Source organism: Pseudorca crassidens, chromosome 3 (assembly GCF_039906515.1).
Source record: "Pseudorca crassidens isolate mPseCra1 chromosome 3, mPseCra1.hap1, whole genome shotgun sequence".
Taxonomy (NCBI): domain Eukaryota; kingdom Metazoa; phylum Chordata; class Mammalia; order Artiodactyla; family Delphinidae; genus Pseudorca; species Pseudorca crassidens.
Genome location: NC_090298.1, coordinates 150,090,036 through 150,117,522, shown reverse-complemented (window position 1 = coordinate 150,117,522; position 27,487 = coordinate 150,090,036). Strand labels below are relative to the sequence as shown.

At 39.1% G+C, this 27,487-nt stretch overlaps 1 protein-coding gene across 2 annotated transcripts in view; it reads left to right on the top strand.

The window, feature by feature from the left end:
* The window catches only part of LOC137222136 (teneurin-2-like), a 385,268-nt gene that overhangs the window by 97,708 nt on the left and 260,073 nt on the right, over positions 1–27,487 (top strand). For both annotated transcript variants that reach the window (XM_067732915.1, XM_067732914.1), the window contains exon 2: positions 2,459–2,570. The gene's annotated coding sequence lies outside the window, so the exon portion shown is untranslated. The remainder of the gene's footprint in view (positions 1–2,458; positions 2,571–27,487) is intronic.

Here is a 27,487-nt window from a genome sequence, read left to right as displayed (position 1 = left end):
AGAGGCTAGAGATTTATTAATCATTATGCTGTATTAAATATACTATGTACACTGACCATGCCTGTTTTTATTTTACATTGTAGCAACAGGCTTTTAAATTTATAATTAACATGATTTGAAGTAACAAAGCCAGTAACATATCTCTTGCCTAAAATTAACAGCTGTCTTGTTGTTATAGAGAATTCCTAACTTCTCTTTAAAATAAACTTGTGATCTAGCTGAAACAAATATTTGACTTAAGTGCAGGCTTATTTACAGGTCCAAAGATGAAGGTCAGTGACCTGTTCAAGGCTGTACAACTAGTCCATGGGAAAGCATACAAGCTCCATGTGTTTCTACTCTTGAGGCTTACTTTTATGACTTGGTACTATTCCTAATTATAAAAGTAAGGTTTAGATTCAACCCATTAGGGAATCTTCAAAATATTCTCTCAGTTTTATTTAGTAATAAAATTGTTAAATTGTGGCTCTTATTAGCATTAAAAACTAATATTCAAGAGAGATTAAAGGATCAGAACTGCACAAGTGAGTAAACAGACTTGATTATACGGACACCTAATTATTACAAGGTAGGATATAATTAAGTGCTAAAGTTGTACAATATAAAGACAATAAAGGCTGCGGAGTTTCTAAGGAGGAAATCAAAGAACTGTATTGCTTTGCTGGGCTGTGATTGCCAGGTTGAAAACTTGGGAAAAAAAAGAAAATAAAAACAAAGCAAGTTGACACAAGGTCTTATAATTCTGTCTAGTCTTGTCAGTTTGTCTTTTAAAGACACATAGTTTTGATCAGACAATTCTAATTCTATCATTTCCTTATAATCAGACTATCAATGTACCAAAATAAGCAAGATAGCAGAGCAAGGAAAGCAGAAATTGCGATGAACATTTGTTTTATGCCTGCTGTGTTCTAGAAACATTTTCTTTCCTTATTCAAATTTGTGTTGTAGGAGTTTTGCCCCTGCTCCCATTTTACAGATAAGTAGACTGAGGCTCAGAGGGTCTGAGGAACCTTGTATGAGATTGTACTTATTAGTGATAGAGACATAATTCAAACTCAGGTCCGCTGTGATTTAAGTTCTGTGCTCTCCATTGCTCTATGGCAAGCCCTCTTCCTGTCTGGAAGATCAGGAAGCTAGCACCCAGTATTTATTACATCCTACCAGGAGTCTTTGTGGAGGGCTGGAAGGCTTTTCAGAGTGGCCAGGGAAGATAGAGCCATCAGTCTGAAAATAATACTTTCCCTTGGGAGGAAGGTGATTAGGAGTGTGATATCCAGCCGTGGCCACATCTGGGCACTGGAGATGGACTCAGTCAGACTGGCCCCTCTCTTGCTCACCAGCACTGCCTGGGAACCTACCTGGGTTGGCTGATTGGTGGGGGGTGGCTCCTTTTGACATGTGGATGACTACGTTAGTACTCAGGGGATGAGAATGAGTCGAACAGAGCTGGGAAATCAGAACCATTCATTTTCAACTGTTGTTTCTCTTTGTTGACCTTTCTTTTCATGTTTGCATTATTTGTGAAATTCCTTTGCAAACTTAAGAAATCTCCCTGTGTCTCCATCACTGCCCCAGTCGTACTGCCAGGGGAGAAGGGAATCTAATGAATAGCGAATGTCTTAAGCAAATTCACTTAATTTGTGGACTTTTTTGAACGGGGGAGGGGTGTGTGTGAATTTTTAAGAGTTAATCATTGGGAAATGAGCCCAAAAATCTCTGTTGATGATTTCGGACCTGTGGCCTTGGAGTCGTGGTAACAACTGTGACAACAATGATAGCTGACAAGTAATGTAGGGGTGCCGTTTGCCAGGCACTGTACTAAGTGCTTTGATAGATTATTGTGTTTAATTTTCACAACATTTCTGTGAAATAGGTGCTGTTATATCCAAATTTTAGCTAAGGAGAGCTTAGGTCATTTGTCCAAAGCAAGTTGTGTTAGAGTCAGGGGACTTACCATATCCTATTGACTGTGGCACCAACTAGCAAGTATTTGAATTTAAAAGTTGACGAAATAATGCTCAAACTGTATGGGTGAGCAAACAGTACATTTTAAGATGAAATAAATAATTTATAAATGTGAAGAGCAGACCTAAAATCTGTATATTGCTAGAAAGATGTCTTTAAATAATATCCCATTCTAATACTGTGCATTTCAGTGTTATAATATTATAAACAGCATCACATTTGAAGGATAACAAATGGGTATGCTATTGTGTCTTAATGGGAATGGTGTGCTATAGTCAAAATAACTGAACTAATATGTTTTATACCATATTTTACATTCCTCTTTTGAAAGATATTCGAAAGGGTAAGGTATACAATTAAGCTAATTTAGCTCCCAATTCCAGTTTCCCTACATTTTGAAGATATGTGGTATTTATTTGCATTTTTATTCTTTTTTTTGTTTTGTTTTATGTGCTCATTTTAGTCTTATCTGTTTTCTTTTCTTTTTTAACAGTCACATCCAACTATTTATTGCCTAAGCAGTCTGGGGCTTGCTTCATCACTCGGCTTTGCTGCGGAGCGCTCCGGTAGAGCTCACTGTTGCACACTGAAGATCCACCATTTTGGTGAGTGGAATCATAGCTACAATTTTGTGTTTTGCTGTGCCTCAAGTTCTGTTTGCATTGTTGACCAAAGTGCTTTCATGCAGAGCACAAAATAGGGCTCTTCCAGCTCTGTGCAGGAAAGCTGGCTTTTCTTTTTTTTTTTTTTTTTGCTTTTTTCCTTATGGACAAAAGTAATTAGTACTGTCATTTTCTCTCTGCAATCTGCAATTGTCTCTCTCGCTCCCAACCCAAGAGAATGACTTTACCATTCTTCAGTCATGCATCTGGTTCTTATCTACCTGGATGGACTCCCCCTCCAGCCCCCAATTCCTCATTCCCTAGCCTCTAAGAATAATTTGGCCACTACACTTTTGGTATTTGTTATGTACATATGGAAATAAAAGGTGATGGTTTTGATTAGCTGGACCACATAGCATCACATTGCCGTGTGTAAAGACCTTTTGGATAGAAAAATTTGTTCCCCTTGATCTGTTTAATGTTGTTAATCTATGCAGGCAGAAAGCAAAAAGGAAGCTGGCGAGTCTTTCTAATGCTCCTAGTAAAATCCTTTCTGCTTTTATTGTCCCTGAACTGGCATCCTCAATATATTTCTACAGCATCTAACATCATATATCAAATGTCTTCCTAAGGCTTTCTTGGGCTTCCTACATCCATTTTTCTCTGGTGTTTTGCTTTCTTTGATCTTGCTTTTACAAGTCAAATCCTACCAAGTTTGACCCATAGATGAGTTCTATGGGGACAACTAATATATTATGCACTTCTAATTTGGGAATGGGACATCTGACTTAGCTAAAACATTAGTTACAGAATAATTTCAGTAATTTGAGTATGTATAGAGATTTTGTGGCCAAGGATGAGGTATGAGAGGAGGTCCAGTAAAGACTCTTAAGTGATTAGATGGATAAATGGAAAAGGTATCTGGATTAAATCCTTTTTTCTTTTTCTATATTTTTTATTGCTTGCAGAAGCTTTTTCAATGAAAATGAGGCAGTGAGTATAGGTCTAACGTGTCTGAGGGAGTGGGCATGGGAATAAGGGAGGGGTGATGATGGGTATTCCTCAGGAAGGAGGTGTGTGTAATACAGTCATCAGACAGCTTAGTTCAATCAGTCAGTTTAGAGTCTACTTTCTCTAAAGTATCGTTGTTCCTAATGTCTTGGAGATCAGATCCAAACTGGGTTGTACAAGGAAAACTTGATTTTGTTAGAGCACAGCTCTGACTTCACGGTTGCTCACACACAGATGAGGCACCATCCTCTCCCAGAATCATCTCCCGGTTCCACTTTGTGTCTTGGAAACTTGGGTCCATCATTGTTTCTATTCTTAAGGAAATATCACCAAGTGTTGCAAATCCATTATAAATGCAGAGTTGTTAATTTTGGAAGGAATAGGAGGGCGTACGGTGAAACAAACCTAAGACTGACATATCCATGCTAGCCCATCTGTCCTCTCCCAGAGCAAGTAACAGTGGAGAACACTGCAGAGTTAGAGGAGGTGAGTTTGGTGGGGCAGGACCTAGAAGAATGAATCCTGCATTGGAGAAGGAGGACTGTGTTTAGGATTCCTAGAGTTTTTTCCTTACTTTGTTAGAGCCAGCAATTGTCCCCTGTTTTTCCCTTTCTTGCTCATCATCCTAAGTTTATCATCTAAAAAGCTTATAACCTTTTGATTAGGTTTTCTGGAGAAGATGGATCTTTGGTACATGGGGCTCAGGCAGAGGATAATGAAGAGTAGCATGTAGATGTGGGAAGAAGGAGAAAAGGCTACATGGTCTTAGGAACTTCCTTGATAGTGAAAGCAGGTCTCCAAATCTCAGTGATCTGCCTGACGTGCTGGCCTGAAAATTCATTACGCTTTCTCAAAGTTCTCGTTAGGTTTTGCCATCATTTTAGTTAGGGCAGTACTTTGGTAATTGACTATTGCAACCAAAAATGCCTTGAATTTTGGCCGAATAACAAGCCAGTCAGTGAGGCCAGGCTTAGTTTTCAGAAAACTACTATTAACTTTGAAAAGAATCTCTTCACAATAACTCTCTGGCATCATATTTTATGTTCTGTTGAACCTGTTCTCAAGAAATACCCACCTACTTGGAAAAGGACTCTGCAAGGCTTCTGCCCTCTGCTGTTCATTCAGAGTGTCATTTGCAGCCCTAATAGAATCAGTGAGAGTAGCTTTCCCAGACAATAGGAGGCTTTATAAATATAAGCTGGTGTTTGCCCAGGTTTTCGCTTTCCTCCTAGACCACCAATGGCTATTTTTCTTTTCAACTTAGGCTTATGCCTGAAGTTTAAATGATACTCTCTTTGCTCATAAGAGGCAAAATAAAGTATACAGCTTTTCTGGCCAGGGATTTACCTTAAACGTTTCCATGTGGCTCCTTTTGCTTCACTGGTAGTATATAAAATGGTTTTTACTCCATGGTGATGGTGGATTGATAGAAAACACGAGATTTAAATGCAGGTTCTTATAGTTCTAGGACAGTTGTATGTGCTTTCAACCAGACTAGGATGAAATGCAAGCTGTGATTTTATCATCACTAAAACATGCTTTTTGGCTATTTTTCACTATTTTAAAAATGAAGATGAAAGAGAAAGCAACTTAAAAATCATAGAAAAAACTGTGGTACTTTGAAAGATTGCCTTTGATAAGGGCTAAACAGAACGAGTGTTTCTTGATTTCCAATATTATTGAAGTGAAACCCTACTTTAGGTAGGAAATTTGGGAAAATCAACAGATCTACATGAAGGCTGTGTTTTCAGCTACACATCGGCAATGGGTGAGGTGTGGATTTAATTCCCCATCAATAGAAAGCAAGTGACATTTTTCACTTTCCTTCCCATTTAAAGAGTTCATAATAATCAGTATGTACTGAATATATGTGACCACGTCTCTTTAAAAAAATAAGATTAACACATTTATTCTCTAGTTTCAAATCCACTTCTATATAAGAACTGAAATTATTAGCATCATTTTGAAAGTATTACACTAAGCTCTTTTTTTCCCCTTTGCTTTTTTTGCCTGCAGAGAAACACCCTTTAATACTCAACATCTAACCTTTAAGATGAGTACATTTTGAAATTTTTTTTTCCCTGCATTACATGCCTGAGTTGCTTCTTAACATTGTGAGACTTACAACAGGTTTTCTTTAAATATTTCACATTCTCTCACATACAGTCATGCAATATTATATATTTCACAAAATATTTTCTTGAAAATTTAAAGAACAAAGTAGAACTTATGTAACCAGAACTAATATATGATGTTTGTGGTGTTTTCATATAACAATTATGAATAGATGAAAAGTAGAAAGGAACAGTTAGTAAATGCATACCATGTACCACATTTAAAACATGTTTTCTCCTTAATATAAATTATTTTATTTAACATAAAAACAAAGTCTTATTTAATCCTAAAATCTGCGGTCCAAGAGGTTAAATATTTTGTTCAAGGGAACCAAGTTTTGGCGTCCAATCTGTTACTCCAGATACTGATCCACTGATTGAACATATTTTGACCAGCAAAAATATGGGATTACTCTAGAGAAAACCATATGTTTTATTATAAAGAGTTACATAACTTTCTAAATTATGGATTGTCTTGTTTAAATTCCTGCTGTTGTCACTTATGCTGAAGTGGGACTAATGTAATCTTAGCATTTTTGCCAACCATCATTGGATGCAGATTTTGGTTTCCATGTCCCTGAATGTATCAATATATATCAGGGAGATATTTGTAACGTGGACTAAGAAAATTATAAAATGCTATTTAAATTTTTAAGTAGCTCATTTGGAAAATTGACATGGAATACCTTTGAATGACTTTGTTTACTATTATACTACAGTTACAAAAAGAAGAAAAGTATCCTATAGCTGCTTATTGTATCTTCAGAACTATGCAAAACAGGATGAACAAATAGAACAGAATTTGCATAAAACCAAGCATCTCAACAAGGTGTTGAGTAAATAAAGGAAAATAAGTGAATGAGTTCAATTTGACTGAAAAACTAAAACATAAAGATATATTGTTAAAAGGTCAGTTTAAGGGCTTCCCTGGTGGCGCAGTGGTTGAGAGTCGCCTGCCGATGCAGGGGACACGGGTTCATGCCCCGGTCTAGGAAGATCCCACATGCCACGGAGTGGCTGGGCCCATGAGCCATGGCCGCTGAGCCTGCGTGTCCGGAGCCTGTGCTCCGCAACGGGAGAGGCCACAACAGTGAGAGGCCCTCGTACCGCAAAAAAAAAAAAAAAAAAAAAAAAAAGTCAGTTTAATATAAATTAAATACCATGATACATAATATAAATTACAAATAAGTCAAAAGATTATAGTCAAGGTCTTTAAATGGATATTTGCGTGTGTGTGTTGTGTTCATGCATATCATACCCAGTTCCATAGAAAATGGGTTGCAAAAGTAAGGCATCTTAATAAAGAATGTAAGAATACAAGATCATAGTCATACAAAGAATAAAGTATCAAGAGCATAGGGAAAATAAATAAATAGAGTTGAGTCTCCTTATTTGTGGTAGTCATGTTCTATAAAGCTGTCTAAAACACTGAATTAGCAAATGCTGAACCACTGCTCCTAGGGGGAATAGAGGATTAAGTAAGTGCAACCCTGTGGTCGCAACGTTTTATCAATCAACAGATCAATACGTAACCTTGTTTTATGTGTGTTTCTGTTTAAAAACAAAAGAAAAGAAAAAAAAAGACTTCTTATTTAATATACATTGTTGATTGTTACCAGTGAACTCACAGACAACAGCACTATAACTCCTCCCTGAACAAAGCTTATCTAGCACATGTCCTTTCTCCATTAGGCACATCACAGCCTTTTTGCACTTACATCACTAGACAGCATTTCAGTATAATGCTTGGGGGTCATTTTATTTTTTATTTTTTTAAATAATATTCTTTTTTCTTTTTTTTTTTAAACCCCTCATTTGTTTATTTATTTATTTTTGGCTGTGTTGGGTCTTCGTTTCTGTGCGAGGGCTTTCTCTAGTTGTGGCAAGCGGCGGCCACTCTTCATCGCGGTGCGCGGGCCTCTCACTATCGCGGCCTCTCTTGTTGCGGAGCACAGGCTCCAGACGCGCAGGCTCAGTAGTTGTGGCTCACGGGCCTAGTTGCTCTGCGGCATGTGGGATCCTCCCAGACCAGGGCTCAAACCCATGTCCCCTGCATTAGCAGGCAGATTCTGAACGACTGCGCCACCAGGGAAGCCCAGGGGTCATTTTAAATAGCAAAATCACCAGCAATATGCACAAAAATGTAAAAATGTGACACTATGGAGACAATGAAAAAGGCTTATTTATAATATGAGCACTGACACCACAAGGCAGTTGCCTTGTTCCATCTCAGCTGGAAACCTGCATCGGGTGATTCAAAGTTTTCACTGCTCTGTGCCAGGAGTCTTGATTTCAGAGTTACAAATATCTTTAGTTCCTCTGTAAAAAGAAGTTGAAAGTGGATACACCTATGTTCAGTAATTAATGTTTCAATATTTTATCTTATTTGGAAATTATCTAGATATTCATTGAATAGTCATCGTTTAACTTATCTCTGTACAGATGGTTCCTGACTTACGATGGTTTGACTTAAGATTTTTCAACTTTATGACGGTGCAAAAGAGATTCACGTTCAGTAGAAACAGTACTTCGAATTTTGATCTTTTTTCGGGCTGGTACATGTAGTATGATGCTTTCTTGTGATGCTGGGCAGCGGCAGTGAACTGCAGCTCCCAGTCAGATATTCATGAAGTCATGAGGGTCAAAAACCGATACACTTAAAACCATTCTATACCCGTGCCAGCATTCTGTTTTTTACTTTCAGTACAATATTCAATAAATTACACAAGACATTCAACTCTTTATTATAAAATAAGCTTTGTGTTAGATGATTTTGCCCAACTATAGGCTAATGTAAGTGTCCTGAACACATTTAAGGTAGGCTAAGCTAAACTACGATGTTTGGTAGGTTAAGGGTATTAAATGCATTTTCAACTTATATTTTCAATTTACAGTGGGCTTATTGGAATGTAACCCCATCTTAAGACTGTAGAGCATTAAGGTTTCAAGTGACCAAAAAATTTTGGAAAGTATATTTAAGTTGACATGCCATAAAGCATAATTATTGTTGAAAAGTTTATTTATAAACTTCTATCTTATTTACATCTACTTATTTACTTATTCTTAACAATTATGTTTAGATTACTAATGAAAATTTCATGAGGCATTAAACAGGTGACCATAGTCTTTTTTTTAAATTTATTTATTTTATTATTTAATTTAATTTATTTATTGTTTCTGGCTGCTTTGGGTCTTTGTTGCTGCTTCGTTGCTTTTCTCTAGTTGCAGCGAGCGGGGTCCACTCTTCACTGCAGTGCGCAGGCCTCTCATCGCGGTGGCCTCTCTTGCTGCGGAGCATGGGCTCTAGGCACACGGGCTTCAGTAGTTGTGGCATGTGGGCTCAGCAGCCGTGGCTTGAAGGCGCTAGAGCACAGGCTCAGCAGTTGTGGCACACGGGCTCAGTTGCTCCGCGGCATGTGGGATCTTCCTGGACTGGGGCACGAACCCGTGTCCCCTGCATTGGCAGGCGGACTCTCAACCACTGAGCCACCAGGGAAGCCCCTGACCATAGTCTTAAGTTTTCTTTCTTGCTGATAAATTCTGTAACCGAGATAACGTGAGCTTATTTGAATGTTAGTAACCAAGATAGAATAAAAGTAGTATGTTTAATGTTGATAACACTAAAAATATGCCTGTTTTAATTAAGCCAACAAACTTAAACTAGCTTTTATTTTCTGAAGATTATCCTAGATCATGAAACATGAAAAACAGTTTAGTTAGTTTCTATATTTCTGAGAGTATACTTGATTTATATAAGCAGTTGTTTGTCTTTGAGACAATTAAATAGAACTATATACAAATTAAATTTGGCGATATCATCTGGGGGTAGAAAAAATATCACACATCTATAACATATATACGTAGACATATATAAACTTACAGACAAACTCAGAGATCTTACAGCTTTTGTTTTAAAATTTTAGCCATGAGACAAATAAAATAATGCAAAACTCACTAGCTTATAAAAGAACAGTTGAATCCAAATTGTGTTTCTGGCACATAGAATAAGTTAAAGTTATCTGCTCAGATGGCTAAAGCTTTTACTAATATTTGTGGAAAAGACTTTTAAGAATTTTCATTCACCTAATTCCCAAATAGCTTCTTTTTTTTTTTTTCTAATAAGAATTACCTTCCGAAGTTTGCATTTCAAGAGATGGCTCTGGGTTCCTAGAGAAGACCAGGTAGAGCATTTACATCTCAGAGAACACAGAGAAAGGATTTAAGTTTCTCAGAAAAGGGATTTTGTTTCCTAAATTCAGACTTTTACAATATCTGTAGGCCTTTCAGTTGAATGGGGGAGGCTTTGGGGTTGGTAAAAAGGATAAGTGGGCTTTGAATTTTTTCTATAGTCACATTTCTGTTCTTGTAAACACTAGATTTGTAAGACAAATAAAAATGTTTGTTTTTAGTTTCTCAAAGAATTGGGTTGTAACCTGAATGATATCCAGAAGCTGACCCAGCCATCCAACTACATTATGCTCAATTTGCTTCTTTATATCAGGAAGAAGATATTCAGCTAAGATGGAAATCAAAAGATTCCCATGTTCTAGATTTAGAGCTGGGTGTCTTTGGAATGTTTTAGTAGATTCTTCCACAGTAGCTTCAGAATGCTTTTCTTTCCCTGTGGATACGTAGTATCATTTTAGCTTTGGGAAGAAGGCCTGAAAGAAAGTTCCTATAAGGCTCTGAATATCAACTTCCAACTTGACAAACTTCTGAACATAAGGCCACTTAAAAAAAGTCCTTTTGAATATCTTGTCAGGTTTCAGCCAGGACAAACAATAAATATTCTTGGCAGTATTGAACAACGCTGTGAACACAAGAGGAGTCCCCAAAGAGGATGCAAAGAATATTGGCCTCCCAAGATCCAGAGCCATATCTCAAAGATAGACATAAGAAAGAAAAACTCAGTTCCCCTGAGAGCTGGCAACACTCAGTAGAACCAGGCCACAGACAGAGTGCAACCTGCATTTCTGTCTGGCCATATTTGGGGGCCCCTCAACCTCCCAGTTGCCAAATCAAGTTCTCTGGACATGAAATGAAATAAACAAGAGGCAGTAGGCATCCCTGGGAGAGACAGGATCCATAATCAATGTTTTTTCCTGCTAATCCAAGCTTGGAAAGGAAGGGACTGAAACCACCCAACCCAGACTGCGACTTGAACCCTCCGTCTTTTAATTGAGATCACACATCTGGTCTCAGGATTTAATGAAGCTCAGGTCCCTGATGTCTTGTTGCAGACGAGAATTCAGTGAGAGACAAAGTGATAAGTAAGAAGTGGATTTATTTAGAGAGATGCACATTCCATAGACAGAATGTCTCAAAACACAAGAGTGGCCCCAGGGCACGGGGTCGTCTCAGAAAGTGAGAGGGGCCATGGGAGAAACACACTCCACAGACAGAGTGTGGGTCCTCTAAGAAGGCCAGAGGCCCCAACATATGAGGTGGTTAGTTTTTACGGGCTGGGTAATTTCATAGGCTAATGAGTGGGAGGATTATTCCAACTATTCAGGGAAGGGGCGGGGATTCCTAGAAATCAGGCCACCGCCCACTTTTTGGCCTTTTATGTTTGGCCTCTGAACTGTCTGCTGCCTGTGAGTATGTCATTTAGCATGCCGATCTATTATAATGAGTGTATAATGAGGCTCAAGGTCCACTGGAAGTCAAATCTTCTGCCATCGCGGACGTAGTTGGTCCTAACCAGTTTTTGTCATATCCTCAATGGCTGTGTCATTCTTTTAAAGGTTGTGCCCTGCCTCCTTCTGTCCTGTTTCAGGACTCTATGAAATTTTACCTTCCTCTCTTGACCAGACACCAAAGATACAGGTCTGGGACAGCTGACTTTGGAAAGAATTCTCACCCTTTGCCAGCTTCTGCCAGTTTTCCCAGGATCCCATCTAGGTTCTGGAGTGAATATGGTGTCCCATTAAGTTTCATTCTGGTCACCAGAAACTATAGAGGAAGGAAAAATAATTTTCCCTCTACCCTTTGTAGTGAGTGCCTACCTGAGACTCCTTTTTCTCTAGGGCACCTCATAAATGGATAAGCTTATGTTAAAATGGTTGAAAGTTCTCCACTGTGGTTACTGTAATGCAAGATTATCTTTGGTAAGGTTAGCCTACTTGTTCAGCCTTAAAACAAAATTTTATTCACCTGAAGCCTCACCCTGGACCCAGTCCAGCTTAAGTCAGACCCAGTCTGGTTCTTAAGTCAGACGCAGTCCAGCTGCCTCGGTTCTGAACCCAATCTGGAAAAGAAATGCTCAAATAAAGCCTGAAAGCTCATAATGCAAACACTGGCATAAGAATTCAGTAAAAAGGAGGAGGAAGAAGAAGGGGAGGAAGAGAGTGGTACTTGAAGCCTTCTGCTGTCCTGCGTTAGCTATTTAACCTTGAGAAGCATGTTTAATATCTGAGTCTCACTTTCTTTATCTGTAAAATGAGATGATGTCGACTCCTGGCTAACATTGTGGCAAATGTTTTGAAGTGGTTGCAGTGAAAGTCTAGCACAGTAGGTGGTGTGTAATAGGCCCTCAGTAAGCAGTCCTTGTTGTTTTTCTGCTGTGTGCTTATCAAATCCCCAGCCATTATTCACGGCTCATTCTGTGCCATCCATTCTCTGGTGCTTTCCCTTATGCGTGCTGCCCACGATGATAACTACAATGATAACTCTTACCTCTGAATTTCATATCACTTCTTTCATTCTTTTAAAGCACCAACTTATACTTGCAATGTAATTGAACCTTTTAGAAAGCAAAAAAGACTTACAAACTTTTACCACATTTAACATACTATACTCTTAAAAGACACACATATGAAACATTTCACGAATTAGTTTTTTCAATTAAGAATTACATGAAATAAGAAAGGTCATCTCAGTGGAACCCAAGAAGGTGAATTCCCATCTAAGTAATAGTGGAAAAAACATAATTTAATTGTCACCTCTCAAAGTTTCAGTTTTTTCTGCAAAGTGGCATCAAAGTGGCTTGCCCAGGGTTGCAAAGTCAATGATGAAGCTGGAAACAAGGTCTGTCTGACTTAGAGCTGAGGTTTGATCAGTGACTGCTCTTAAACTTGGCAGGCTTGATCATATTACTAAACTTTCAAGGGCTCCAGGTTCCCATGTGTATAAGTGCTTCCCTCATGGGCTGTTAGGAAGAGTCAGTTAGTTATTCCGTGTGAAAATGTAAAAATCCATAAAACAGTGCTGGGCTTATAGTAAGCACTTTTATTTTTGTTGTTTTTGTTATTTTAATTATTATGACTATTGTCATTAGCAGTAGCAACAACAGTCATCGTATTATTATAGCAGTATTACCCAAAAAGCAAAATGAGTGTCACTGGTGGTGCAGGGCACTGAAGTGATTAATAGAACAGGGAAACAGGGAAACAGAGCAATGAGGAAGTTATTCCCATTTCAGATTTCTCTGATAAGTCCATTAATTCAAGAGGAGCATCTCAGTTTATATCTACTAAAGTTTTAACAACTCCCTTAAACTTGTTCTTTTCTCTCTTTTAGGAAAAAAAAAAAGCTAGCAGGCTCAGACTCAGAGCTTTCATTAGCTAACTGTATGTAGTTTGAAATGAGGAACGTTTTAAAAATTAAATTTATTTTTACAGCTACCTTCTAGCCATGGCAAACAATACCGTTTCTTATGCTTAAGTCTTTCATCATTAACTTTTAAAATAGTGTGTTTAAAAAACAAAAATTTATCAAGATATGTACAAATAGTAAGAAATAATGCCGATGGTGTGAGAGGGTGGCCATTGGGATGGTAATGATGGAAATATGGTTGGGAAATATTGCGGTGTAAGAAGCTGGCAAAAAGTAGATGGAGCGAGCAAACTCCACAGAGGAACCACTGTAAGCAGAACAGAGGGTTTACACAGAGAATTCGTGGAATATAAGGTCAGTGAAGGTCTCCTTTTGCTCATTCCGCCACAAAGTGATGAAAATGTGGGTCGGGGAGGCAGCACTGTTCTGTAGACAATTATTGGGGAATCTCTTCTCTAAACCACAGCATTCGGGTGAGGACTCTCAGTGGCCACTTCTTTTTGTGATTTAAGTTCAGGAAACCTTTTTGGAATAACCAACTTGATTCAGGCTTTTCTCCTTAGGAAACTAAGTTCCTAGAGGGCAGCCACTGTGTCTGGCTTCCTTATTACTAAATCCCCAAAGCCTAACCAGCTGCTTGGGACATTATAGGTGCTCAATAAATAGTGTCTGAATGAATGAGTGAATTCTTTCTGCTGAGGGTCCTTCCCTGAGTTCATTTCATATTTGTGTTACTACATCTAAGAACTTTGATGGGATTGGCATAGAGAGAATAAGTGAATTAATTGAAAATGTAGTAGATATATGAGCTTCAGTGAGGTCATCAGTGTCACTATAGTAGTGTTTCGGAGACCCACCACTGTCAGACGAATCATTGGTATCACAGATTGAGATATTAAATTGATCCAGAAGCCCCAGAGTACACACAGATGTCCCTCCTGGGACGAGGATATGACTACAGGGGCTTCAGGAAAGAAATGTCACCGACCACTGAGTTTCCTTAAAGGACCCATTCAGTGGGTTTTTTTGGCCACGCCATACGGCATGTGGGATCTTAGTTCCCTGACCAGGGATTGGACCTGTGCCCCCTGCATTATACCACCAGGGAAGTCCCAGGACCCATTCAGTTTTAACTGTTAGGAGTCATCATGGATTGCCAGCAGTGGGGTGGAAAAGGCCGTTGGTAGGGCAATGGAGAGCAAAGAGATGGTGCTCCTGCATAATGGCATGACTATTTTAACAGGACATGAAGCAGGATGATTCATGAGACAAATAATTCTCTACTACAGTCTGTGAGTGTGTGTATGTAAGCTGAGGTTGTCAAAGGAAATGCTTTCAGAAAAGTTGCCTAGTCTACCGCTCTAAAGCTTCCTCCTTACGTCAATCGAATATTGAAGATCATTGGTTTAGATGAGGGCATGTGAAATTAGCCATTATAGGATGATTCTGTTTTTGGTGTGCTTTCTCATTCAGGTATAAGAGATGGTAGTGATTTTTTGGTGAGGGTACTGGGAGGAAGGTTATAGGGATTTTGTAATAAGAGACACCATATCACACCTTCCCAAATTCATTGCAAAGCAGTGAGTTCTAACTATTTTGTCAAAACCCCTCTGCCTATACTGACTAATATTTTGAAGATGTATCTATAGGATATCCAGGATTTTGCCTCTAATTACCCATAAGCTCTGTGTTGTGGGATTGCTTTGGAGAGCCATATTAGTTCTTTATGTATACAAAACAGATTGAGAATTTCCCCAAAATGTAGATATATTTTAGACCAAACGTTGACATTCAATAACAACAACAGCAATAATAATAAATTCTGGAACTTAATAGTAGATAGCATATGGAGACCATATAGTATCATGGGTTGGCTCTGCTAAGGACTAACCATACATACATTATCTCATTTGATTCCCACAGTGCTCCATGGGACACTCCAGACGCATAACTTCTGTACTCACTAAAGCTTCAGTTCATCACCCAGCCTCACCTGCATATTGTTTTTCAGCTTCTCTCTCCTAAGTTGGACAAGCATTGAAATAGCACTTTTTTTTTCACAGTATAATTCATCATTGTTTAATATAAAACAAAAAGACCCGAATTTGTTTACTGTATCACATCAATATTAGAACCCAAGCTGATGTTATATATTATGAATGGCAGCTTTCTGAATAAGTAATACTCAGTCAATGTCTTGATCAGACAGTCTAGGGAAAAAATGATATTATACATACATTTTGGTTGTATGAGGCTCTTAGTCACAACTTCTTTAACATGAGGGCCATGGTAAATTATTCACCTGATTCAAATATGATAGAATTATTTATTTTCAAATTTATCCATTCCAGATCATGAACTCCAAATTGCTCTTTTGTATCCTTGAAGGCCACCTTAAGTGATAAAGAAATTCCCCTGACCTTGGAGTGACTCCAAGACACAACTCAAAGGCAAGACACAGCAGCATTCAAGAAAAGCTCAACATAAATTTGAATGTGCTCTAAAGAGAGGGCAGTTGTCACCATGGTGATTTTATTCTTTCCTAGACTGAGCTCAGAATGAAAGGGGAGGAGTTTTCAAAGCAAAGATGCTGAAATAGGTGAATCAAAGATCTGGATATAATTTTTAACTATCATTAGAAATACGGTACTTAGTTTGAAGTTTGGAGCTTACATTTGGGATCATATACTCAAGATAGTGATTGTTAGGTAGGCTGAGAGATCACCCTTCTATTGTTAAAATATTTATAGATAATTGCAAAGTTATCTTATCATTATCAATATTCTGCTGAAAGGCATTATACTCACACTAATTTTTCCTCAACTAGTAATATTGAATGTTTACCATTCCTATGCAACACACGAAGTACTTTGCTTGCATTATTTCATTTAATACTTAACAAATCTATAAGAGAGATAGTAGAATCATTCCCATTTTAAAGATGCAAAAACTAAGGCAAAGGAGTCAAAGGCTTTAAAGTTCTTTTTAATTTTGGTTTGGATCTGGTTTTAATTTTTTCAATGGTGTATTCTTATTAAAAAATCAGGTTTAAAGCCCCATCCTCATGGAGCTTGCCTGCTAGTGGCTTGTGTGAGTCACACAGTAAGTGGCAGATGTCAGATTTGTCAGGTTCCAATTCAAAAACCCTATTATAAATAGCTAGAATCAGAGTATCAAAGCATATGTAAATATTATAGGATGTTGAAAGCCTTGTTTAAGGTCAGCCATACCTACAGGTCAAATGTTGGAACAGTACAGGAAGGAAGACTGTTCACTGTGAGTCTGGAGTGCTCACAGCTACTTTTGTGCCCCACTATCACCATTTCAGGAATAAACTACCAAGGATGTAACTTTTTTTCCTATCCTCTATTACCCAGAAGTCTCCCTGGACTTCTAGCAGTTCCTGTCAACCACAATTGAAGAATGATTCTCTTCCAGTTGGGAAGGGCCTTCTCTTAAACTGAGCACATGACGCAGAAATTTATCAAAACCAACCCTGGCTGCCCTTGTGGTGACAGATGTCCCAGCTATATCTACCTCAAACAATCCTGGAGTGACTCTTTGGAATTCTAACACATGCCAACAGTCATTTCCAAACACCACAGTTTTTTGCTCATGCTCTCCCTCTTGCTTTTCATGTGAACTTCCTCTGGTAGATCTCTCCCCTGTACTTGTGGGAGTACAAGAGGAGAGAGTGGGGGGAGCCACTCTCTCCTCTTGGAGAGATCACTGGGACTCTGACAAGATGAATATCGTGGTGAATGTTTATCAGCATATGGGGGTATTGACCCCTCTCATGGTCCAGAGCTCCTGTGTTGTTCACCTCCTAACCCCAAAGCAAAAGAACCTTCCTTTGTCTCTTTTTCAAATACTTTGGAGAATTCCTAGCCAGTATCTTCATTTCCCTGGAGGAAATGCATGGCAGCCAGCTGCTAAGTGCTGGTGGTCGCATGCACCTGTTTGTTTATTTTTTTTAAATGTAATTGGGAATATGCCTAGAAGCCTGAGTCTGTTTCTCTAGTGCACTCGAAGCAGATTTAGGATCACAGAAGACAATCACAGCCTTGTCTTGTGCATCTCGCACAACACTACAACTATTGCATGCACAGGTCTCTAGTTGGCATTTTGCAAAGACGTGATGATTAGGAATGCCTGGAACACGAACTTTTAATGGGTTACCGAGACACGAAAAATTAACCAGGAACATTCATGAAAAACGCCACGTAGTAATCATAACCCCTGATCACTGATTACAAAGCTCTTTATCAATGGCTTTTAATGCTGGCTGCATTTTAACATCATTTAGGAAACTTTAAAACACACACACACACACACACACACACACACACACAGACCCTGGGCTCCACCTTTAGTGATAGTGATTTAATTGGTCTGTGGTGGGGCCCACGTATCCATATTTTGCAAAAGCTATATAAGTAATGTTATGTATTTGGTCCTGGGAGCCATAATGCCTACCTTTCTCACATTATCTTTGGGCATCTGCCCCCATGCTCGCATACTGCGGTCCATTGTCCTGCTTTCTGTTTGAGCATACAGAGCTCATTCCTTCTGTAGGGTCTTTGGTCTCTCTTTTCCCTTCTACAGAAATGCTCTTTACCTAGATCTTGGCACGCCATTCCTCTTGTGCCATTTAGCTCTTAGCTCACAGACCCTCTTAGTGGAATCTGTATAAGCAGCACCTTCTGGGGTTGTACAGTGCATTTCAAGGGAGGCCATAAACTAGGATGCTGCCTTTCCTGATGATCAGCACTCTTTCCAGTTCTTCTCAAATCAAATAGTTTAATTTTTCCCTTTTCCAGGTTACTAATTGAGACTAATTTGTTTATTGGGTTTATGTTTTTATTATTTATTTATTTATTTATTTATTTTGTGGTAGCGGGCCTCTCACTGCTGTGGCCTCTCCCGTTGCGGAGCACAGGCTCCAGAAGCGCAGGCTCAGCGGCCATGGCTCACGGGCCCAGCCGCTTTGGGGCACAAACCCGTGTCCCCTGCATCGGCAGGCAGACTCTCAACCACTGCACCACCAGGGAAGCCCTATGTTTTTATTTTTTTATTTTTATCTCCTATCACTAAAAGTTAGGAATCAAAAGAGCATAGGAACTTCCTCTGACTTGTTCAGCGTTGTATTTCTGGTACCTAGAATAATACCTTGCATAAACTTGGTACCCAATAAACATTTGTTAAGTGAATGTTCTGTGTGTGATATACAAAGCTTAAAATCTCTGCTATAAGGCAGTAATATTGATATAAGGTGGTTGAAATTCATCAGGAAATTTTAACAGCCAAAGTAAGGTTCCAAGTAGATTTCAAATAAAGAGAGGGTGGTCTTTGACAAGATTTGGGAGGATGATCTTTGTAAGGGGAACAGTATCCCTTAAGAGCTAGAGCAAGTCATGCTCAGAGTAGCACAATTTAGTTATCTTGGCTGGGATGAACAAGCTATGATTAAAATTACGCCAGTCTCATGATATAATGAAATCATCCAAAGTGAAGACAGTATTTGGAAATAGATCACAAGTGGTATCTAATGCAAATGTCTCTAAATAATATGATCATGGCTGTCATGGAGAAAATAGTGTCCCCAATTATTATAAAAGCTTGATTTTCAATTAATATTCTCAAAAAGCTAATCAGATAACAGCAACAACACTGACTACCATTTATGGAGTGCCTCCTTAGTGCTGGTTATTAGACCAAATACTTATTTATTATATCATTTTAACTCTTATAGCAAACTTATGAGGTGATTACTATCCACAGTTTACCATCGACAAAACAGAGACTTAGACGGGTCAAGCAATTGACTGAAGTCCTACCCCAAGTAAATGGTTGAAGTGTGATTTGAACCCAGAGTTGTGGACCTCAAAGCTGCTGCATTCACCCAAATTACTGCACTGCTTGATTTGGACCCAGTTTCATCAGATGTGATCCGGATGATTGTCTGTCTTTCCTACTAATTACATCTCACCAAATCAGAATTTTAATAAAAAGTACAGAAAGGGCTTCCCTGGTGGCGCAGTGGTTGAGAGTCCGCCTGCCGATGCAGGGGACACGGGTTCGTGCCCCGGTCCGGGAGGATACCACATGCCGCGGAGCGGCTGGGCCCGTGAGCCATGGCCGCTGAGCCTGCGCGTCCGGAGCCTGTGCTCTGCAACGGGAGAGGCCACGACAGTGAGAGGCCCGCATACCACAAAAACAAACAAACAAACAAAAGTACAGAAAGTCTTCGAATTATAATTTCTTTGGAACTTTTATTATTTATTTATCTATTTATTTTTGGCTGCATTGGGTCTTCGTTGCTGCACGTGGGCTTTTTTTTTTTTTTTTAGTTGCGGCAAGAGGGGCTGCTCCTCACTGAGGCACGTGGGCGTCTCTGCGGTGGCCTCTCCTGCCGCAGAGCATGGGCTGCAGGCGCGCGGGCTTCAGCAGTTGTGGCGTGCGGGCTTCAGTAGTTGCGGCTCGCGGGCTCCACAGCGCACGCTCAGCAGCTATGGTGCACGGGCTCAGCTGCTCCGTGGTATGTGAGATCTTCCCGGACCAGGGCTCGAACCTGTGTCTCCCGAATTGGCAGACGGACCCCCAACCACTGTGCCACCAGGGAAGCCCTCTTAGGAACTTCTGAAGTCCATCATTTGGAGCTTGAAATATGCCTTCTTAAAAGAATGTTATGAATACTGCTCCAATCCCCAGGCCACAGAAGCCAAACATAATTCTGAACATTTTCTTAGACAAGAAAAACAAAGTAATTTTATTTTGCCTGTTGTTTACATACTAATATTTAATTATGGCAATAGCATATAACATTTAAAAATAGACAAAAGAATTTGCTGATGTTTTAATATACTGTACAAATATCTGAGCAAAAGAGACCCCCGAAATGCCCATTCAATTTTTGGTTTATACTTAAATTGAATGCTGGTAGCTAGTGATGGTTTAATTAGAATAGGTGAAAAGATATATGGGTGATTTTGTATAGATGTCAAAGGAGATTAGGGGCTCTTTCAAAGAATTTAGGTGAATTGCAGTTGTTTTCACTACACGTGATTTCATTTCAAACTGGATTATTTTTTTCTTTTCTCGTAATGGTATCATTCCTGTTAAAGCATGTTGACATAAGGAGAGGATGAGGGGAGGGCTCGGACAGGATCTGCAAGTCCAAGATAGATGAAAATGCAAGTGCATTACATGTATTAGCGAGCATCAGGGATTAAAGACAGAGGACGGGGGATGAGCGTAGGAAGAAATTTGAAAGAAGAAATATTGCTTGGGTTGGACCCAGTCACTAAACTGCTCTTAGCTTGAATCGCTTTACTTGTTGTCCAGAGTCTAGAGTACAGGGCTGCCAGTAAGATTGGAGCTGGGTGACCAGAGGGCATGAGCTCTCAGAACTCAGCAGGCAAGGCTTGTCTGCAAGGCTTAGGTGTTTCTAACTCAAGGAAGGGGCTGCTTTCTCTTTAGTTATAGAGGATTGACAGACTATATAGAAAGGTAATTCCTGTTGAATTCAAGTACCAGTACAAAGACAGTACCAGTTTCTGATAATCAGCCTCAATTGATACTGAGTGCACAGGTGGGCCTATTTTTCTTTTCTTTTTTTAATGATTTATTACTGTCAGAGAAGAATGGTAATAAACTATTCCAGTATATTTCCTTCAAAAAGTGGAGCTACTGCTGGTTTGTTTTTAAAACAAATAGTTAATTCAAAACTAACAGAATTCTCCTTTTTAAAAAAAAAGATGGTAGTTGCTTATTTACTTCGTTTCAAAGGTTTTTTTTTTTTTAAATTCAGTCTCCCTAGCAACAGAGACATCTGTCTCTATTCTCTTAGTCATTAAAGCCAAAGAAAGTAGCTGCTTCAAAAATAATAAAGGCAATTTCTATGAATTGGGTAACTGTTAATTGTTGCCAAGAAATCTTAGTGAGATAATGAGGCATACAGCAATTGACAAAGATCTTTTCATTGATGCATGAGCTTCTAGCTAGCCCATGGTGGTTAGCTAATATATACAGTACCATCGATGAGGTATTGTGTGATTTGCTATGTAACACAAATAGAGAAGTGATCTTTACTCTTTCTAATTTCTTTCAGAAGTATGCCTTGCTGTGATTTTTCTGATTGCTTAGTAACTAATCATACCTTGGGATTCCAGGGAATATATTTGCCCATTACATTTCATGAAAGTAGAAAGGTTTGAAGCATTCACAACGGAGATCAATGCAACAAATAGTGTAGTAGCTGTTGGCGGTGTTAAAACACAATATACTTATTTGAGTTGTAGATTCTGCAAAGCCATTTTAATGAAAATACTTAAAATTGCACTCGATTCTAAAACGTATATTGGCATTTGTGCTAAAACTGTTTGCAGGCCGCTTGTAATGAAACCCCAATCACCCTCTACAATAGCTTCACTAATAAACACAAAACAGTTTTTCAACGCTTTCTGCTTTCCCAGCAGCCAAGGAAGCAAATTATATTAAGTCAGTATTTTTTATCATTGGCCCTATGTTTGGCACATGCCTGGCTCTATGTGAAACTACTGTTAAATGGGTAATAACAGAAGGAGAAACGTATAAGCATATAAAGCATATAAAAACAGGTTTTTGTGATTTTTTTTTTAAATCAGGAAATATGCTTCCGATAACCAGATGTGGAATAGCTCATCGCATTATTGGCTCCATAAGCCTATTTTAGTTTCTTAAAGGGGGCGGGGGTGATTACAAATGGGAAGTGTAAAAAATGCTGAATCTAGTTTCAAAATTAGGATGTTTATAAAATTTACACGTGCATGGGTAACTATCAAGGCAAATACAATAAATATTAAATGTATATCAATTTTAGCAGAAATTTGAATAAGAATTTTGCTTTTATTATGGCATGTTGTAATGTAGTGCGGATAAGAAACAGAGGAACTAAAACATGTTTTGAACCTCACAGTGACATTTGTTTCATGTCAGACTCTAGATATATGTAGTTTGGTACAATATACAGGTCATAAAAGCATTGCTGGTTAGAAATTGGATGAGATCTTGGAATAAAAATGTAGGCACAGTCAGGCAAATCTTTTTGGTGTAGAGATATTTCTGTAATTTATGAAGTATTTTCTTTAAAAAAATCCTCTCAGTGCAGATATTTCTAGTAAATGCTTATGAATGTAAATGGATAAAAGACATTATCTTTTGTAAATTACAGTTTTTGTCTGCATAATTTCACACTGTTAAGGTGACAAACTGTTAATTTCCTTTCAAGATGCCTCTAATAGAATAAAAGTAGAAAGAATTTTTTTAACAACCGGGTAGAAATAGACTTGAATAGCTGTTGGTGACTTTTTATCAAAAGTTTAAAAAATTCAGTGTCAAGAAAATCTTGGCACTTGATGTAGCGTTTGTAACATACTCTGGAAGATCTCAAAGTTACAGCGCTGGCTTTTTTGATCAGGTTTTACCATATTGTCTCTCAGCATGTCACTTAACAGCTGGTGCAGACCTTGAAATGAATATTGTCTCAAACAAGGGCCATGTATAGGATGTGTCTCTTTCTCTAAATAAAGGATTGGGAAACTGTGGCCTGTGGATGAAATTAGTCCCACTGCCTGTTTTGATATGGTCTGTGAACTAAGAATTATTTTTACATTTCTAAATAATTGGAAAATAATCAAAGAAAGAAAAATATTTTTTAACGTGAAAATTATATAAATTAAAATGTCAGTGTTTAGAAATAAGATTTTATAAGACACGAATAAAGACACAGACCTACTGGAGGACTTGAGGATATGGGGAGGGGGAAGGGTGAGGTGGGTGACAAAGCGAGAGAGAGGCATGGACATATATACACTACCAAACATAAGGTAGATAGCTAGCGGGAAGCAGCCGCATAGCACAGGGATATCAGCTCGGTGCTTTGTGACCGCCTGGAGGGGTGGGATAGGGAGGGTGGGAGGGAGGGAGATGCAAGAGGGAAGAGATGTGGGAACATAGGTATATGTATAACTGATTTACTTTGTTATAAAGCAGAAACTAACACACCATTGTAAAGCAATTATACCCCAATAAAGATGTTAAAAAAAAAGAAAGAAAGAAGATTTTATTGGAACATAGCACACCCATTGATTTACATGTGGTATGTGGCTGCTTAATGCTACAATGTCAGGGTTGAGTAGTTATGACAGAGATAGTCTGGCCCAGAAAGCCTAAAATACTATCTGAAGCTTTCCGGAAAAAGTTTTCTGACACCTACTTTAGATTTAGGTTATAGTATCAGAGAGAATTTTTTAAAATGTGACACATACAGTATTTCCTAATAACTAATAAATGCAGCTAACATGTAAAGGGAACTTTATTGGGTCAGGGATTGTGCTAAATATTTTGTGTGACTCATCCCCTTGAATTTTTGTAATAGGTCTATGAGGTGGATACTGAAATTTTTCCCATTTTATAGATGAGAAAACAAACTAAAGGAAAAGATTTGCCCAAAGCCACAAAAATGAGAGTAGTGGAGCTTGGATTTAGAGCTAGGTTTGTCTGAGAGCAAAAATCCAACTGCACTATAGTCATTTCTATGAGTACGAGCGCTTCCGGATCAAAGAGAAAAAGACAAACATTTCACTAGAAAAACAAAGGAAATGGGTAGACATTTCCTCAATGAAGAAATACTAATGCCTTTTTCCCACACAGCTATTAATTTGGGGATGAAGATGAGAAGAATTACTGAAGCCCTTCCTGATTTTCTGACTTGGAGTCTGAGATTTGGATTTATTTCCCCCTTGAACTCTGGTTAATAATTCAGCAGGGGTCTCCAGAGTTTCTGAAACATGACCTTCAGATCCCCACCCTGGTGTTTCCTGGCTAGAGCTTAATCATGCTAGCCAGAAAATATGGGAGAAGTAAATTTCTCTAGTGGATTCTCTATGAAAGAGAATTCACTGGAAAAGAAAAATAAAATTGTTACGACAGGGAGAAAGAGTGCTCCAAGAAGGTCTGGCACACAATTCTGTGGTGTTAGGAAAGCCATTTTAACCCAGATTCATTGTAATAACCTAGGATTCCATGGACACAGGTGCTCATGGGGAGGTTCGAAAGGTCTTACACCACTTCTCTGCTTCTTTCTTTCTTTCTTTTTTTTTTTTTTGTGGTATGCGGGCCTATCACTGTTGTGGCCTCTCCCGCTGTGCAGCACAGGCTCCGGACGCGCAGGCTCAGTGGCCGTGGCTCACGGGCCCAGCCGCTCCGCGGCATGTGGGATCTTCCCGGACCGGGGCACGAACCCGTGTCCCCTGCATCGGCAGGCGGAGTCCCAACCACTGCGCCACCAGGGAAGCCCTGCTTATTTCTTTTTTTCTGGTCCTGTGTTTTGTGCCAGATTGTCTTTGTATGAGCCCAGATTGTCTTTGTATGAGCTAGGATTCCAATTTGTAAACAACCTAAAAAGAGAAGGAACGTACTGGAAGAATGTCAGGTAGCTCTGAGAATCAGCAGGAAGCCAGGAAGGCAAGATTGAGAAAGGAGACAAGAACAGAAGATTTGGCAACAAGAGCCATTGGGTAGAGCCGACCAAAGGGTTGGGCTGAATGGGACAACATCATTAGTATTGATGCTGCTGAATGCTGCTACCTGGATTGACTTCTGACCTGTCCCTTAACCTTTGTGTCTTTTGTAAAAATTCACAGTTATAAATAGGAGTAGCCAATTGCCCAAGTCTTAGACTATGTCCATTAGCTCACTAGCCAGGTGTAGGAAGACCATGTGGACTTCAGCTTCCAGAGTGAGCGGGAGAAGGTTTGAATACTGTGTAGACCAAATATAAGAGAATTTATCACTATATTTGGTGAAGGACTGGAATGAAAAGATGATTTTCCTAGTCCTTGACTTTTGATGACTCAAAGTCATCAAAGTGCTGTGGTATCTTTGGGCAGTGGTTCTTGGAAAGCACAGCCGAGGGATTGCTCACTGACCCGGTGGATGATGAGAGGTGCCCTGTGATATCTTTCCAAGAGTTGGGAATGGTGACACCTGAGCTGAGCTTCAGAGGGTAAATAAGAATGTGCACGTGGCAGGGAGGAGACGATGCACTGCGGCTGGCTAATGGCACATCCCCAGTAATTGTAGAAATCAAAATGCTGCTAATTTGATGGCATATTTAAAGTTTTAAGAATCATCTGAAATGGAGACTTCCTGTTTTATGTGTTACAGCTTTATTGAGGTATAATCGACATACAATAAACTACACCTATTTAAAGTGTACAACTTGATGGGTTTTGACATAGGTATACCTCCATGAAACCATCAGCATAATCAATTCTATCACCGCACAGGTTCCCTGTGGCCCCTTGTAATCCATCCCTACCTCCACCCCCATTCCCGGGAAACCACTGTTCTGCTTTCTGTCACTGTATAGGTTTGAATTTTCTAGAATTTAGTATGAATGGAATCATTCAATATATACTATTCTGGGAGCTGTGGCATCTGGTTTCTTTCACTCAGTGGGAGGACATTCACCCATGATGATGTGTGAATCAATAGCTTATACTTTTTCATTGCTCTTTATAATTCCAACCAAAGAAAACAAACAGGAGGCTCTGTCACTTGTCACTAAGTTTTTAGATATGTTTATATAGTCCATTGAGAGTGAATCACAAAAGTTCTCCAGAGCTGATCATTTTGAAATGGTTTCACTAAAGATTGTGCTACTTGGATGGGTCACCTGGAGCAGATCTGGGTGAATTCACCACAGGTTGGTTTTCTTATTGCTTTAAGTCAGGAAGGCACATCTAATCAACAGGCTGGGACAGGCCTTGTACACCTCAAATTCTGTGATTTAAAATTAGATAAGTTTGTATATTTCTTAGATGACAAATCAAATTTCCTTGCAAAATGAAATATTCTTGGAATTTACTGGTGAAGTTATGTTAGATCTAAATTTAAACCTATGTATAGATTCAACAAACATTTCATGGGCTTCTAATAATGTGCCAGGTACTGAACTTGGTCACAGAGACGTAGAGATGATAAAGGCATGGTGCCCTGGAAGGACTTCTGACGTAATAGGGGGATAGGCTTCGAAAAGTCACAGTTTACAAATTGCTATTTATTGAGCATCTGTTATGTGCCAGGTCTGAGCTGGACCTTGTGGAAATGGCCACTTCCCTTCAATCAGAGAGCTTACTTTCTAGTGGAAGACACAGATGATAAGTAATTAAGCACATAGGTAAGCTGGTTTAGTATAGATTATGAGAAATTTTATGATGGAAAAGAAGAGGATAATGAGGTAGTAAATTAGGAAGACCATTTTATGGAAAGAAATCATGGACAGCTTTGCTGAGGCGCAGAGGAGTTGGGGCAGGAACATTCCAAGAGGCACAGTGAATAGCAAGCACAGAGGCTGATGTGGGTTTCCTGGTGAACGGAACACAATGGAGGAGGATTTGGCTGGGGAGAGTGAACCGGTGAAGAGTGCCTTGAAGTGAAGGTAGAGGGGTAGGCTGAGGAAGATCCTGTAAGGTTTTATCAGCTACGATCAAGAGTTTGGGGGTTTTATTTTATTAAGTGAACCAGGGAGCCCCTAGAGGAACTTAAAGGAGCGAGTATCTGACTTCCCCCCCCCCATAGTTTAATTTTATTTCAAAAATGAGGTCAAATTAACACAATAAAATTAATAAATCAAATTCATACCATAAAATGAACAGATCTTAAGTGTTCAGATTGAGTTTTGACCGTTGAACATAACTAGTGTATAACTACCACCATCCAAAACAAGATACCGGGTGTTTCAATTCCAAGAAACTTTCCTTGTGGTCTTTTCTGATTTGCTTTAAAAAGATCAACATTGAGAAAATGTGCAGGGGTTTCACCTGCATGTTGTTATCTGACTTTCCTTCTTATTTACCTCTCCTGAATCATAACACTTTTCAGGAATCGCTGTTCCCTTCTGTTCTGGCCCCAGTTAGTTTCTTACCACAGACTACGTGTTCTGATCATTCTCTTTCAGACTTTCTCAGGTACTTTATTTTCAAGGTTGCCTCCTGGTGAGACTTTGGTCTTTCCTGTCCTCTACCCGTCCAAATTCTACAAGCCTGACAAGCCTCAGCTCAAACCTTACCCTTTCATAAAGCCTGAAGCCCATAATTAATCCATTCCAGACAGGTCTGTGTACTCTGAACGCTGACAGTGTTTCTCAGCTATTCCACATGGAGTTTTTATTCATACTGTCTAGTGGAGGGGTAAAGA